Source organism: Lynx rufus, unplaced genomic scaffold (genome assembly GCF_022079265.1).
Source record: "Lynx rufus isolate CCGP_SWC_20201006 ecotype Redwood Valley unplaced genomic scaffold, mLynRuf1.p SCAF_2, whole genome shotgun sequence".
Taxonomy (NCBI): domain Eukaryota; kingdom Metazoa; phylum Chordata; class Mammalia; order Carnivora; family Felidae; genus Lynx; species Lynx rufus.
The window spans coordinates 54,598,739-54,616,276 of NW_025814834.1; positions in this window are offsets into that span (position 1 = coordinate 54,598,739).

Genomic DNA, 17,538 nt, shown 5'->3' on the forward strand with positions numbered 1-17,538 from the left:
ACTTAAATCTGGCAGAAGAGTTAGCTGTGGAGGACTGTTCAAAATTTTAGAGTAGAGTAGTGAGGTGGTTAATTCTGCAAGTGTGAAAGAGGAGATTCTGGAGTTGGGAATCTTTCAGAGGTTATACAGTAATTGAGGCAATAGTGCTGTTGAAGAGAAGAGGATAGGGTTGGCAGGTTATATGGCCATTTGTAGAGAGGATATAGGAAAAGAATAACTTGAAGGTCTATCTTTGGTTTTTAGCTTTGGCTTTTATTATAATGTGTATGTGGGTGCACACGTTGGGGAATGATGTAGGAAGGCTTATTATCAAATATTTAATTTTACCCAATTTTTATATTTTGAAATAACTTCAGACTTACAGAAAAATTTCAAAAATAATTCAAAGAATTCTATTTACTCTTTAACTCAGATTCCTCAAATGTTAGCTTTTTAACATGTTTGTTTATTTACTTTTGAGAGTGAGTGCACACATGTGCATGCATGTACGTGAGAGAATGGGGAAGGGGCAGAGACAGATGGAGAATACTAAGCAGTCTCCGTGCCATCAGCACAGAGCCCAACACAGGGCTTGGTCTCACGACAGTAAGATCATGACATGATCTGAGCTGAAATCAAGAGTTGGAAGCCCAACCAACTGAGCCCCACCCCACGTTTACTTTTTATAAAGCAGTTGAATACACAGTTTTTCTGAGCCATTTGAGAGCAATTGAAGACATTGTGTCCTTTTGTCCCTAAATAATATTCAGGGTGCATTTCCCAAAAACGAAGCCTATTTTTTTCTTCTTAATGTTCGTTTATTTTAGAGCAAGAGGGAGAGGCAGAGTGTGAGCAGGAGAGGGGCAGAGAGAGAGAGAGAGAGAGAGAGAGATGTAGAATCTAAAGCAGGCTCCAGGCTCTGAGCTGTCAGCACAGAGCCCAATGTGGGGCTCTAACGCACAAGCTGTGATCATGACCTGAGCCGAGGTCAGACAATCGACTGAGCCACCCAGATGCTCCAGGATATTTTTTTATGTAACCACAGTATAGTGATCAAATCAGGAAGTTAACATTGATATAGCATTGATTTTATTCAGATTTGCTGAATTTTAGAGGGTGCCTGGGTAGCTCAGTTAGTTGAGCATCTGACTCTTGATTTAGGCTCAGGTCATGATCCTAGGGTCGTGTGTTTGAGTTTCATGTTGGGCTGTGGCTCTGTGCTGACAGCATGGAACCTGCTTGGGATTGTTTGTCCTGTCCCTGTCTGTCTCCCTCCACCCCTCTCCTCTGCTTGCATGCTTTCTCTCTAAAAATAGATACATTTTAAAAATTCAAATTTGCTGAATTTGGTAATGTCCTTTTGAGTGAATGATAAACTACCCTTCCCTCCCCCTGCCCCATGCATAGGGTCCAGTCTAGGATTGTGTATTTTCATTTGTCATACCTTTTCTTTTTTTTTCAACGTTTATTTATTTTTGGGACAGAGAGAGACAGAGCATGAACGGGGGAGGGGCAGAGAGAGAGGGAGACACAGAATCGGAAACAGGCTCCAGGCTCTGAGCCATCAGCCCCAGAGCCTGATGGCGGGGCTCGAACTCATGGACCGCGAGATCGTGACCTGGCTGAAGTCGGATGCTTAACCGACTGCGCCACCCAGGCGCCCCTGTCATACCTTTTTAATCTTCTTTGGTCTGCTTTGTGTTTCACAATAGGACATTTTTTAAAAATATATATATAATTTTATAAAGTTTATTTTGAGACAGAGTGTGCATGGGGGAGGGGCAGAGAGAGAGAGAGAGACTATCCCAAGCAAGCTCCTAGCTGTCAGTGTAGAGACCAACATGGGGCTTGAACTCACGAACCATGAGACTGACCTGAGCTGAAACTGAGTCAGACGCTTACCCAACTGAGCCATCCAGGCACCCCCATGAGAGGACATTTTCGAAGAATACATGTCCACTGTTTTGTAGAAATATTGTCCCTTTTTTTTTTTTTTTTTTAATTTCCTCTTGATTAAATTTAGTTTGTACACTTTTGGCCAGAATACTCCAGAAGTATATCCATATATCGTATCTGGAGGCCCATGCTATTGTTGTTCTATTACTAGTGATGTAAATTCTTGTTAGTTGGTTATGGTGGCGTCCTCTAGGTTTCCCCACTGTAAACTTACTTTTTTTGCATTTGTAGTTAATAAATATCTTTAAGGGAGATACTTTGAGAATTTCTAAATATTTTATTTCTCATAACTTTTTTACCCATGAGTTTCACCATACAATGATAATTCTTACCTGTATTATTCTTTGTCTGACACGTACCCATACATTTTTGAGCACTTTATATTCTGACAATAAGATGTTCCAGAGTCATCTTATATTTTCTTTACCTCGTCTTGGAATCTGCCATTTTTTTCAAGGAGTCTGATTATTTTTAGTGGGAACAATATTCAGAAGTCAAGGTTCAGAGGCACCTTGGTGGCTTAGTTGGTTAAGCATCCGACTTGGGCTCAGGTCATGATCTCAGAGTTTGTGAGTTTGAGTCTGCTCTCAGGCTCTGTTCTGATTGTGTGGAGCCTGCTTGGGATTCTCATGCTCTTTTCTGTCTCTGCTCCTGCCAATCTCTCACTTTCTCTCTCTCTCTCTCTCTCAAAATAAATAAACTTAAAAAAAAAAAAAATCAAGATCTGGGCATCTGTGCTCATTGCTCCTGAGATTTTGTTGGTCTTTAGGCCTTTGTATTAGGATTCTCCAGAGAAACAAAACCAATAGGACATATGCATAAGGAGATTTATCATAAGAAGTTGGCTCATGTGACTGTGGAGGCTTCAGGTCAGTCTGCATGGTAGGGTGGCAGGCTGCTGAGACAGAGGGAGAACCGATGATCCAGTTCAAAAGCTATCAGGCAGGAAGAACTGATGTTGCAGATTTCGTTTGAAGGCAGTCTGTTAGGGAATTCTCTCCCATTGGGGAAGGGTCAGTCTGTTTGTTTTATTCAGGCCTTTAGGTGATTAGGTGAGGCTCACCCACAAGATGGAGGGCAGTATACTTTACCAATTAAAATGTTAATTTCATCAAAAACTCTTGTAGGAACATTCAAAATAATATTTAATTAAATATCTGGGCAGTCTGTGGCCTAGTCACATTGACACATAAAACTAATCAGAAAATTCTCAGTGGACAGAGCTATGTAACATATACACACACCTCTATATCTAAATGTTTTAAAGTTTTTTGAGTATATATTAACATTTCCTATTCCAGCTATCATTATGGGGTTCATTTTAGCCTCCTTCCCACCTTCCATATTTGTAACTTCCTTTGACAGTGAGAAGTCTGGCTCTCATTATTCAGTTTACTTACTTATTTGCTCAATCTTAGAATACACAGAAAGTAAGAATTGCTAATTCTTAACACTGTAAAACCAAACAAACTCATTTATTGGAGTTCAGTATTTATTTACAGTTTTTTTTACAGCCTTAGAGTATATGGTAAAACTATTTTGTTCAAAAGTTATTTGGGTTATTTCTCCCCTCACACTGCCCCATTTAGTGCAGTATGTTTGTCATTTGAAATGCCATTAAGATATTTCTTTCCATTTGATTTCAGTTATGGGATTTATTTTCCTCTCATCCTTTTAATCTTGTTATATTTCTTTGAGTGTGTGAAACATTAGCATGGTTCCAAAAGTCAGAACTACACAGAATCATCTCTTTTCCTTTTCCAGCTTCCTATGCTTTGCATCCATTCTCCCCTACTTTCTGTAGGCAGTTACTCTACTTTATCACCTATTTTGTTTCTCTTTGTACAGAATGAACAGATAAATGTATATATCTTTTCCTTTTTATTACACAAAAAGTAACCCAGTACAGACATTGTTTTGCACTAGTTTTTTCATGTAACAGTGTATACTGGATATCCATGTTATTTTATGGAGGTCCTCTTCATTCTTTTTTAGAAGAATTGTGTGGATATACTCATTCTTTTTTTTAAATTGTTTTCAATGTTTATTTCCGAGAGAGAGACAGAGTGTGAGCAGGATAGGGTCAGAGAGAAGAGGGAGACTCAGAATCTGAAGCAGGCTCCAGGCTCAGAGCTGTCAGCACAGAGCCTGATGTGGGGCTTGAACTCACAAACCAGGAGATCATGACCTGAGCTTAACCGACTGAGCCCCTCCAGGTGCCCCACTCATTCTTTATTAAACTTCTCAATTTCTCTGGACATGCAGGTTGTTTGCAGTTGTATTTTCCAATTTGTATGTACTATAATGAATAATCTTGTGTAACGTGTATGGGTGCCTGGGTAGCTCAAACGTTCAAGCATTTCGATTTCAGCTCGGGTCATGATCTTGCAGGTCATGGGTTCCAGTCCTGTGCTGGGATCTGTGCTGAGAGCACAGAGCCTGCTTATAATTCTGTCCCTCTCTCTCCTCCTCTTACCATGCACACTCTCTCTCCCTCTCTCAAAATAAATACATAAACTTAAAAAAGAAATTTTTTATTTGAATTTATTGTTGAGCACCTTGTAATTTCATCTTCAGTTCTGATGTGATTTTTTTCTTCTATTTCTTACCTGGGTTTAGTCACCTCTTTTTTCATTTTATTTTGCTTTTGTCCATTTTTTTTGTTTGTTTTTTTTTTGGTTCCAACTGCCTGTTTAAGGAGATAAAATTCAGTTTGGAGTGTTTATTAAAAGTTTTCTGCTTTGTTGTTTTTTGGGGGGTACTTTCCATAAGTTTCATTGTGATTTTATATTTACAGTAGTTTCACATAGATGAAGATTGCTTATGCCTCTGCATTTCTATGAGCAAGGCTGATGTTTTAGGGGGGTTTTATAAGAATACTAATTCAAGATACCCTCTGTCACTGTAGTAAAATATGGTTTGTTAGATGTCTTTATAAAATTCTTCTTGTAGGAGAGAGGGTTATGTGTCTCTCAGTTTGCCTCAGTGGTAGATATGTGGCGATTGCTGGGAGGTGGGAGAATCAGTCCTAGGAAAGGGTTCTGGATGGGTGGTACAGGGGTCCCTGTAAGCATTGAAGCTAATGTAATGAGCTTAAGCTAAAGGGGAGATTCTGGCATATCACCCTACACAGAAGTGTAGCTAGGTCCTCTTGAGGTAAGAAGTAAAGCAACTTGTTGAAGGTCACAGCTCACAAGGGACATAGTTCGGATATGTCCCTTGTCAGTCTGACTCTAGTCTTAATCATGACACCCTGCTGCCTCTGCTTGTTTTCAGGAGCTCCACAAGCGGTATTGAAGTCATTAAAAACAGGAAGTGCTGCTTTGATGCCTCCTATTTTAATGGTATGCTTTGTATTAGAAGCCCTGGTCACTTCAAGAAAGCCCTTTTAAACTTAAATCATTTTTTAACAATTTCTTTGTTTCTTTGTTTCTTTCTTTCTAAAGATATTTTATTTTATTTTAAATGTTTACTTTTGAGAGAGTGAGAGCAGGGGAGCGGCAGAAAGGGGGTGGGCAGAGGATTTGAAGCAGGCTGTGTGCTGACAGCAGAGAGCCTGATGTGGAACTGGAACTCATAAACTATGAGATGATGACCTGAGTGAAGTCGATGCTTAACCGATTGAGCCACCCAGGCACCCCACCATCATTTCTCATTTAAAAAATTTCAGTTTTTGCACGTTGTGTGTTACTACAAAAAATGTTTGTAATTGCTGTTGCCATAAACCTCACATCTAGAGCACAGTATTAGTTGATGGCAGAAGTTATATTGCCTCAATTATTAGAAATACTTGCTAGCAAAAACTTTTTTTTTTTTTTTTTGAATGTGTAGAGGAATCGCAGAGTTTCCTTTATGGTTCTTTTGTAATTTTTCCAGATCAGATAATCAGCCAGTGAGAGATGGGTGCTAGATTCAGGAGCCGTCTAAATAGCACAAGAGGGGTGCCTGGATGGCTCAGTTAGTTAAGCATCTGGCTCTTGATTTTGGCTCAGGTCCTGAACTCACGGTTCGTGGGTTCCAGCCCTATGTTGTGCTCTGGGCTGAGAGGGTGGAACCTTCTTGGGATTCCGCACCCCCCCCCCCCGCCCTTCCCCTGCTCCCCCCCCAATAAATAAATAAGAACTTTTTCTAAAAATTTTTTTTAACGTATATTTATTATTGAGAGACAGAGAGACACAGCATGAGCAGGGGAGGGGCAGAGAGAGGAGGAGACACAGAATCCGAAGCAGGCTCCAGGCTCTGAGCCCCCAGCACAGAGTCCAACATGGGGCTCAAACTCACAAACTGTGAGATCATGACCTGAGCCAAAGTCAGCGCTTAACCAACTGAGCCACCCAGGCGCCCCAATAAATACAAACTTTTGAAAAAATAAATATTGCAGGAAAGAACTACGAACTGGAAAGTATTGATAGATACTAAAGTGAGAAAGTAAGGTGGAAGAAGGGATGATTGTGAATACTGTAATAAAAGTGATGATAGAATTTCAGAAAATGGAAAAATGTTCATATTATATACAGTGGCTTTTTCCAAATGTTCATGAAAACTCACTTAGGCTGTAAGGATAGTAAAGTTAAATAAGCCACTTCTAAAAGCCAGAGGTTATACAGTGGGTTGTAGCATAAAGAAGGCTTTATACAGTGCTTCTTTTCATTCATGATCTTGATGGGCCAGGTCCCAAGATGTTTCAGTAAAGGTTCCTGAACTGTGTAATTTAATACTCTGCTCAAAGTAAATGCATGCTCTATTCATAGTGCTTTGTCAAGTTAAAATTATTTAAGCTTGTTTTCTCCTGTTTCCTAATTGTTGTGCCCAGTGACTCTGAAATGAGAAAGCTGTGATGGGATCATAAGAAGGGAGTTAATTCAGCAAATAATGTGCATTGGTCATGTGCCAGATATTGTCCTGGACAGACGCACGCATTCATTCAAACACATTCAGATCTAACACCTACTTTTGATTTCAGACATAACCTTTTTGGTTCTATTGACTATAGCTAAAATAAATTGTTACTAAATTTGGAACTGTGCTCTTAAGTGTTGAAACGTGTGACATGCAGAATGTTTGGACTTTTCTGGGCTAATCCATATAATATTTAATTGATTCTTCTCCTAGGAGATCTGCCTGGTCTCTGACCAACCACTGCTGTTGACATGTTACAGTGAGTGCCTATTGTGGACGTACGCTTTTGCTTTTCTTAGTAATTTAATTAAAAAAGAGTATAATATGGTCATGGTGATAGAGTGAGAGGGAGACTGCTGAGGAAATGACCCCAGTCATAAAGTATGAAAGACCTGAAGAGACAGGGAACAAAAGTTTTGCCTGCCAGCCTGCTTCTTTTTATCTCCTGGTTTCTGCGTTTTGACTGAATTGATCTCCTCCTTCTCAGCAGTTTTACATGAGGACCAAATACTCAGATCTTTCTCCATAAAGGGTTTTAGAATATGATAGTGACTATGTGAATATTTAAAAATTATATGTAGTCTACTTCTTGTGTCTTCTTGATTTTGAAATAAAATATTGCTAAATGCAAAAGAATTTTTTTTTTTATTTTTCAATAGATGAAATTTATTGTCAAATTGGTTTCCATACAACACCCAGTGCTCATCCCAAAAGGTGCCCTCCTCAATACCCATCACCCACCCCCCCCTCCTTCCCACCCCCCATCAACCCTCAGTTTGTTCTCGGTTTTTAAGAGTCTCTTATGCTTTGGCTCTCTCCCACTCTAACCTCTTTTTTTTTTTTTTTCCTTCCCCTCCTCCATGGTTTCTGTTAAGTTTCTCAGGATCCACATAAGAGTGAAAACCTATGGTATCTGTCTTTCTCTGTATGGCTTATTTCACTTAGCATCACACTCTCCAGTTCCATCCACGTTGCTACAAAGGGCCATATTTCATTCTTTCTCATTGCCACATAGTACTCCATTGTGTATATAAACCACAATTTCTTTATCCATTCATCAGTTGATGGACATTTAGGCTCTTTCCATAATTTGGCTATTGTTGAGAGTGCTGCTATAAACATTGGGGTACAAGTGCCCCTATGCATCAGCACTCCTGCATCCCTTGGGTAAATTCCTAGCAGTGCTATTGCTGGGTCATAGGGTAGGTCTATTTTTAATTTTCTGAGGAACCTCCACACTGCTTTCCAGAGTGGCTGCACCAATTTTAAATGCAAAAGAATTTTAAAGGATTGTGGCTTCCTCTTTTTCGGGATTGGCATGCTTAAGATTGAGTGTTCTTAATCTTATCAGAAATTTTTGATCATACAAAAACAGAATAGTAAAATGAGCCACTATTTACATATTGTCTACTTTCAACAATTAACACGTTGCCAAGTCTGTTCCACGTATATCCCTCCCCTGCCCCATTATTGACTCAAATTCCAGACAAATTCTATTTGCAAATATTAAAAGTCAGTGTTACTAGACAATAGGAGACTCCCCTAACAAACGTAACGTTCATGTCATTAAATTTTAAAAATGAACAATCTGTTCAAGAACTGTTAAAGATTTTATTCATTTTATAATAAAAGTTACTACATTAAACAAGAGCATGGGAACTAATGTATTTAGGCCTTGGGCCCAGCCTTGGGTTTAAATTCTAGTTTTGCTGTTTATGACTACATGACTTTGGGCAGGGTGACCTCTCTTCATCTCACTAAGTCTCAGTTTATTCAGCTGTTAAGTGGTGACAACACTAATTCTAATAGTATTGTTGTGAGTTCTAAATGAAGCAGCAAACACGAAGTGATTATATATTGCCTTATAGAACATTTTCAGCACTGTTAGTCATTGTTTTTTTTTTTTTAAGTTTATTTATTTAGAGAGAGAGCGTGCACACATGTGAGCAGGGGATGGGGAGAGAGAGAATCCCAAGCAGGCTCTGTGCTGTCAGTGTCAAACCCAGGACCGTGGGATCTTGACCTGAGCTGAAATCAACAATTGGACGCATACAAGACGGAGCCACCCAGGTGCTCCAGAATTGTACATCATTTTTATCCAGATTTCCCTAATCTACAAAATAGACAATTCTATTTACTTTTTTAAAGTATTTTTTGGCAGTTTTATTGAGATAAAATTTACATGCCATAGAATTCACCCATTTTAAGTGTATAATTCAGTGATTTTTAGTAGATTTGCAGGGACTGTCACCATAATTTGATCTTATAACACTTTCATCACCCCAGAAAAGAATCCTTACACCCATTACCAGTCATTTCCCACACCTACTCCAGCCCTGGGCAACCATTAACTTACTTTCTGTCTCTATGAATTTGCCAATTTTGGATATTTAATATAAGTGGAATCCTGTAATATGTGACTTTTTGTGTCTGGCTTCTGTCACTTAGTATGTTTTAAGGTTCACTCATGTGATACCGTGTATCAATACTTCACTCCTTTTTCTTGCCAGGTAGTAGTCTATTACATGGATAATACCACATTTTGTTTATCCATTCAGAATTGATGGACATTGAGTGTGTGTGAGAGTGGGCGGTGAAGGGGGGAGGACAGTGAGAGAGAGAGAGAGAATATTTTTTTTTTTTTTTTTTTGGGCATGAAACAGAATTTATTTTTTTTATTTTTTTTTTATATATATGAAATTTATTGACAAATTGGTTTCCATACAACACCCAGTGCTCGTCCCAAAAGGTGCCCTCCTCAGTACCCATCACCCACCCTCCCCTCCCTCCCACCCCCCATCAACCCTCAGTTTGTTCTCAGTTTTTAACAGTCTCTTATGCTTTGGCTCTCTCCCACTCTAACCTCTTTTTTTTTTTTTTTTTCCTTCCCCTCCCCCATGGGTTCCTGTTAAGTTTCTCAGGATCCACATAAGAGTGAAACCATATGGTATCTGTCTTTCTCTGTATGGCTTATTTCACTTAGCATCACACTCTCCAGTTCCATCCACGTTGCTACAAAAGGCCATATTTCATTTTTTCTCATTGCCACGTAGTATTCCATTGTGTATATATACCACAATTTCTTTATCCATTCATCAGTTGATGGACATTTAGGCTCTTTCCATAATTTGGCTATTGTTGAGAGTGCTGCTATGAACATTGGGGTACAAGTGCCCCTATGCATCAGTACTCCTGTATCCCTTGGATAAATTCCTAGCAGTGCTATTGCTGGGTCATAGGGTAGGTCTATTTTTAATTTTCTGAGGAACCTCCACACTGCTTTCCAGAGCGGCTGCACCAATTTGCATTCCCACCAACAGTGCAAGAGGGTTCCCGTTACTCCACATCCTCTCCAGCATCTATAGTCTCCTGATTTGTTCATTTTGGCCACTCTGACTGGCGTGAGGTGATACCTGAGTGTGGTTTTGATTTGTATTTCCCTGATAAGGAGCGACGCTGAACATCTTTTCATGTGCCTGTTGGCCATCTGGATGTCTTCTTTAGAGAAGTGTCTATTCATGTTTTCTGCCCATTTCTTCACTGGGTTTTTTGTTTTTCGGGTGTGGAGTTTGGTGAGCTCTTTATAGATTTTAGATACTAGCCCTTTGTCTGATATGTCATTTGCAAATATCTTTTCCCATTCCGTTGGTTGCCTTTTAGTTTTGTTGGTTGTTTCCTTTGCTGTGCAGAAGCTTTTTATCTTCATAAGGTCCCAGTAATTCACTTTTGCTTTTAATTCCCTTGCCTTTGGGGATGTGTCGAGTAAGAGATTGCTACGGCTGAGGTCAGAGAGGTCTTTTCCTGCTTTCTCCTCTAAGGTTCTGATGGTTTCCTGTCTCACATTTAGGTCCTTTATCCATTTTGAGTTTATTTTTGTAAATGGTGTGAGAAAGTGGTCTAGTTTCAACCTTCTGCATGTTGCTGTCCAGTTCTCCCAGCACCATTTGTTAAAGAGGCTGTCTTTTTTCCATTGGATGTTCTTTCCTGCTTTGTCAAAGATGAGTTGGCCATACGTTTGTGGGTCTAGTTCTGGGGTTTCTATTCTATTCCATTGGTCTGTGTGTCTGTTTTTGTGCCAGAGAGAGAGAATATCTTAAGCAGGCTCCATGCTCAGTGCATGGGGCTTTATCCCACGACCCTGGGATCATGACTTGAGTGGAAATCTAGAGTCAGACATTCAACCAACTGAGCCACCCAGGCGCCTGATTTGTGTGTTTTTAATTTATATTTTATTATATGATAAAATAATACAGTGGAGAGAAGCACTGTGCAAGGTTTTAGGGTTTCCTGAAGCTGCGTTTAATGTTATTTGCCATGTAGCCTTAGGAGGGTAAATATATGTCCTCTAGATCTCAGTTTCTGTTTTAGGTTTGATGTTTGTGTCCCCCCCCACCCCCAAAATTTGTATGTTGAAAACAATTCCCCATTGTGAAGGTATTTGGAGGTGGGCCTTGGGAGGTGATTAGTGTGCTCTTATAAAAGAGACCCTATTAGAACTCCCTTGCCCTTTCCACCATGCAAGGACACATGTAGAAGACGGTCCTTTTGTAGAACAGGGAGTGGGCCTTCATCAGGCACTGAATCCACCTGCATATTAATCTTAGACTTCTCAGCCTCCAGAAATATGAGAAATAAATTTCTGTTATTTATAAGGCACCCAACTCTATGGTATTTTGTTAAATAGCAGCCTGAGCAGAACCATGAGAAATAAAGTTATTGTTTATAAGTCACTCAGTCTATGGTATTTTTGTTATAGCAGCCAAACAGACTAAGTTTCCTTATCAACAAAATGAAAAAGTTGGAGTAGATCCTCTCTGTGGTTCTAAGTCTGTGATTTATAAATCTGTTAATTTCTGTATTATCTTGGGAAATTCTCTGTGCCTCACTTTTCTTATCAGAAAAAATGGGGATACTGACAAAATGGTATGTTGTTGTGAGGATGAAATAAAATTCTTGAACATAAAAAAATGCCAGGGTGTATTAAGTTATTTGGTTGTAATGGGGTTGTGGCCATTTTAGTGTGTTGGACCAAGAAAGTCTTAGGAGGGGATGATTTGACTATGGCCTTTGGAAAATCATTGATAGTGAATCAGTAATTAGTGGAGGAGGGAAGTTTTACCTGCTAATAATAGGTGCTATTTATTGAATGCCTACCATCCTGGAGTATATTAAACACTAACAGTAATGTTAGTTCATCTAATCCTCAGTCCTGTGAGCTCAGTGATTATGCCCCTGAAGAGAAATTAAAGGAATTGCCTAAGCCACCTAGTTAGTAAGTGGCTGCCTTGGAGTCCCACCTGGTCTCCAAGGCCATGGTCTTTATTTACTGCTGCACTAAACTGCTTTTCAGAGGGAACAGCTCTTTGGAACAGAACCCTATGGCAGGGAAATTCTTCAGTGGGGGAGGTCTTTGCTTGGGAAAGGTATCTGGTATTACTAATAGTCCTTATGAGGTATAAAAGAGGTGATTATTCTATAAATAGTTTTTATGTGCCTTAGATTACTTTGTTCCATTGATAGTGAAGTGACATTTCAGTTACTGAACAAGTTAAAGGATTTGTAGTATGTTCAGTATTGTTTTTGTAGTTTCACCTCAGAAACGTTAAAAGTATCACATTTTTTTTTATATACATTGTTTTTTAAATGAGACTTTTAGCATGATGGAAAATAACTCTTCACATGTTCCACTGGCTTCTTTCTGCCTGGTAATATTATAATTCCATTTTTGAGTAGTTTTCCATTTTACAATTTTTTACCTTTTTTCCAGTGTGGTGTTTGGTATGTGCCTTCTACTGACATTATATAAACAAAAAAATGTGATAGTGCCAAAATCTCAATTTGTGTTAGATTTCCCTTGTACGGAAGTTGGTATCCAGCATATAAATAATTGGTTACTAAAAATTAATTTGTATGCCAATTCTTTGGAATTAGGAATCTGATGATACATAATGAACCTCTGTTCAAATCTGTTAAACTCTTTATATCTGGGATATTGGATTTTGTCTGAGATCAGCTCAATGAAAGGCATGTATGTCTTTGCCAAAGATAGAGTAAGAACACTTCTGTCTATGATAAAGGCTGGGAGAGAGGAGTTTGGTGAGTACTCAGAGAAATTCTGAGGTGAAGAGGAGGGCAGGAGACGCCAATGGCAGGTGAAGAGGGGTTGGGATCTAGAAATGAGACCATGAGTTTGTGAAGTTATTAGGGTTGCGCATGCATCTTCCTCTGATGATGGAGGGAGACCTACCCAGCCAGGTGACCTCGGTACACTTATTCATTGCCTTGGAGATGGAAGTGGCCCAGGCTTCTTGGAGCTAGTGTAAGACTGAGCCATGCAGGTAGAGAGCTCATCTGAGAGCTTTGGAAGCCTATGAAGAGGCTCTAGCCAGGAGGTACTCTATAGCTGGGGATGCCAGAAATTACTTTCCTGGAATTCTATTCTTCTGTAATTCTCTAAAGCAATATTCCTTTTTCCTTTGCCTCCCCAGTTTTGGTGAAGCAGCCAAACTCCTGAGAATTAATATAAGGAGAAGAAGAGCCAGAGATTTGAAAAATTAATAGTGTTAAAGAATTTTTAAAGCTGGACCTTCAAAATGGAAGTTTGGAGCTGCTAAAGGTTTGGTAGAATAGCTAGAATTGTAGAGAAATATTTAAGGAGCTAATAAGTTCCTTACGTTTCTGACCTTGTAGACATCAGTGTCTGTGGCTCCTTCAAAAAATAGGCAGGGCTAGAACGGTGGTGTAGGAATAGCTATTTTTATTGTTTTTGAAAAGAGTTTTTAAGTGGTGGGCTATCATTACCATTAGCAGTAGGTTTTTGAATTTTTGAAGTTAAGTTACAGTATAGGGCTTTTAATGTTCAAGCTGAACTTAATATAGAATTTTTTTCAGGGTGCCTGGGTGGCTCAGTCGGTTGAGCGGCTGGCTTCGGCTCAGGTCATGATCTCACGGTTCGTGAGTTCGAGCCCCGCGTTGGGTTCTGTGCTGACAGCTCAGAGCCTGGAGCCTGTTTCAGACTCTGTGTCTCCCTCTCTCTGACCCTCCCCCGTTCATGCCCTGTCTCTCTCTGTCTCAAAAATAAGTAAACGTTAAAAAAAAATAAAAAAAAAAGAATTTTTTTCTTTCAGATAGATTATTGATATTTTCATAGCAAACTTCAAATATTTCTCTTTCTAACCTTTCTTCCTTTCTCCCTCCCTTATTCCTTGAATAAACTAGGTCCTGATGCATCTGTAAAAGTGGTGTTATATGGCCATACTTTAGCTTTCAATTTTATTTAGAGTTTTGTCTAAATGTGTATTTTGGTCAAAACTAACCATTATTTTATCATTTTTATTTAAACTCTATCCAAAAAGATTGTTGTTCTTCCATTTAGAACTGTCAATATTGTTGTAAAACCAGTTAATAATCATACACTGGCATCTGCCATAATGAAAAATTACATACATTTTCAGCTTGTGATCTGCTTTTGATGTATCATTGTAAAGTTGAGTAATGTTTATTTCTGCATTATATATATACATATATATATACGTATATATATACGTATATATATACACACACACACACACACACACACACACACACACACACACACACGTTGAACCCAGTTAGATAGTGAGGATCTATATGTGTGCTTGCTTGTTTCCATCTCCACAATTGCTTTTATTTCGTAACAACAGAGGTATTCTGATCTGAGTTTAAGGACAGCTGTAGTATTTCTTCTGGAACTGCAGGCTAAGGAGCTTGCATTCTGATTTTGTTCATTGCCATTATGTGTCTACATGATGTAGACTTATTAGAGATGATTTAGTTAGCCTTAGGCTATCCTAATGGGTTTTCACTGGTTGTTAAAGCTCCTCGAAGAATCTAACTAAATTTTCCAAATAAACTGGTTGATTTATACTTATTGAGAGAGGAGTTCCAGTGCACCCACTCATGTCATCAATTACAATCTCTTATGAAGTATAATTTGCCCAGTCTTGATTAAAAGGCTTGCAATTCTCTTTTCCTGATACGCAGCACATCCTCTGCTGCCCTCTACTGACTGCCCTTTGATAGCACCATTGATGTGCATCTAATCACCATCACAGACCTGCCTTTCTCCAGCATCCCAATAATTTATATACCTGCTGGATCTGTGTGAGACTGTCCCAGTAGAAAGAAATTGGGAGAAGCTGCTTTGAAGGAAGAGCATGTACATGTGATCCTATGTTTGCAACGCCACAAGGTGTTGACATCCAGGTACTTGTGATAATGATAGGATTCCTAGGGTGCTTTACTTTAGTGTTTGTTTCATTATTTATACATTCATTTATTAGATACTTGTTGGATGCCAGGTCTGTCTAGCATCTGGCATTGTCTTGATCTGTTAGGTGCTTACTACCGTTTTGTTAAATGAGGAATGAATGAATGAATGAATGAATACAAAGATAAATCTCTCAGACTTGGTCTCTGCTCTGTGGGGGGCAAGATGGCAATTTATTTGGCTGCCCCAATTTTCCTCTTTTAATGCTCCAAGATTTTGAGAGAGATACTCAAAGTAGAAGATGTTTACAGATATCAGTTGAAACTTCATTTCCTTTACATATCTAGTTCTCAGAATTCATAGTCTCTAACCATAAAGGGCTCTCTCTGTTTTAGATAGAATTTATTTTGCATCTAGGAATGATGATAATTTACTTCCTTGTTTTTTACTTTTGATTAAAGGTAACTTGCCGTCATGGTTGAATATTTTCTTCATATTCACTTGTCTCTAAGGCACCTTATTTGCTATAAACTCTGACTTTCTGCTTTCATATTTAATAAATTGTAACAAAATAGGTCATTTTATTTTAATGTTTATTTATTTTTGAGAGAGAGCGTGTGAGGGGCAGAGGGAGATAGAGGATCCGAAGCAGGCTCTGTGCTCAGAGCACAGAGCCCAACATGGGCTCGAACCCATGAACTGCGAGATCACAACCTGAGGTGAAGTCGACGCTTAACTGAGCCACCCAGGCGCCCCCAAAATAGGTCATTTTAAATGACCGTATGCGATATATGACATTTTCATTAAGCATGTTTTGAATTGTTTAATTCTTCCATTTCTTAACTTCATTTAGCAAGTTTTTAAGAACGTTTTTTTTTCCCTTGCTTTATTAATTAATTAAGGTCAGGTAAATATTCATCATTGGTTTCATTCCTTGTTTGAGAATATAATCCACTCAGATATATTTTGGTTGAATAAGCATCTTATGAAAAATACTGATCTATAACTATACCATTAGAGAACAGCCATGACTTTGTGTCATTTTACATTTTATTGTGGTGATGGTAGTGGATGGTTGTATTTTGAAGATTTTCCTTTATTTTTTTGTGTTTTGTTCATTGTTTTAACTATCTGTGAGATATATAAGATAACCAGAGATAGGCAAATTTGTTTTTGTTATTTATGTCTGTGCTAATGACTAGCAAAATCTAAAATAACTTTTGAGGGGCTTCTGGGTGGCTCAGTTAGTTAAGCGTCCAATTTTGGCTCAGGACATGATCTCATGGTTCATGGGTTCAAGCCTGACAGCTCAGAGCATGGAGCCTGTTTCAGAATCTGTATCCCTCTCTGCCCCTCCCCAGCTCTCTCTCCCTCTCTCTCAAAAATAAATAAACATTAAAAACATTTTTAAAATAACTTTTGAAAAACTATTTTTAATTGGAGCTAGTAGTACAGTAATCATTTTTCATTTCTCTTGTGACAGCAGTGAAAGATTGATGGAAAGGAGACTCTAGAAAGGTAAACATCACAGCTTTCATTTCTTGACTGCTTCACATTTTATCCACCAGGTCATTTGAATTGACCTACATACCCCAAAACTGTATTTCTCTTTACTTTAAGCTACTTCATCAGTTTCAACATGTTCTTAAAAAAAAAAACAAACAGGGGCGCCTGGGTGGCGCAGTCGGTTAGGCGTCCGACTTCAGCTAGGTCACGATCTCGCGGTCCGTGAGTTCGAGCCCCGCGTCGGGCTCTGGGCTGATGGCTCAGAGCCTGGAGCCTGTTTCCGGTTCTGTGTCTCCCTCTCTCTCTGCCCCTCCCCCATTCATGCTCTGTCTCTCTCTGTCCCAAAAATAAATAAACGTTGAAAAAAAAATTAAAAAAACAAAAACAAAAACAAAAACAAACAATTTAGTGTTTCGTCATGCTGGGGTGGTTCAGTAAAGTAATGGAAAGTTTGAATAAAGCATTCATCTCAGGAGACAGTGACAAAAAATAAGATTGCTTCTGGATATCATAGTGTGTGAAAGTACATCTAGACTGGGAACTGAGACCATCTTCCTTTTTCACTTTATATGGAGAATACAATGGTGAAAAATTTGGTACTTCTCAGTGTAAAAATCAATAACTTGGCTTGTAAACCTTGGATAACACAGATGCTACTTTAAGGGTCAGCGGCAGCTGTCATTTCTTAGGCCTTGTGGGATCCTAGGAATTCCAGATGTTTTCTCATGGGTACTGGTTAATTGGGTTTTATTGTAGCAAGGCTGAAAACCTTAGTATTGATGGACATTTTCATTCAGAATAAATGGTAACAGATTTAAAAAAGCAGACACCATCTACAACTCTAAATTGGAGTTTTGCTTCCTGTATCAATCGAGTTTCTCCATTGACTAGATGAGAAGGCTACTCTAGCTAACTTAAGTAGAAAGGGGATTTATTGGAAGGATATTATA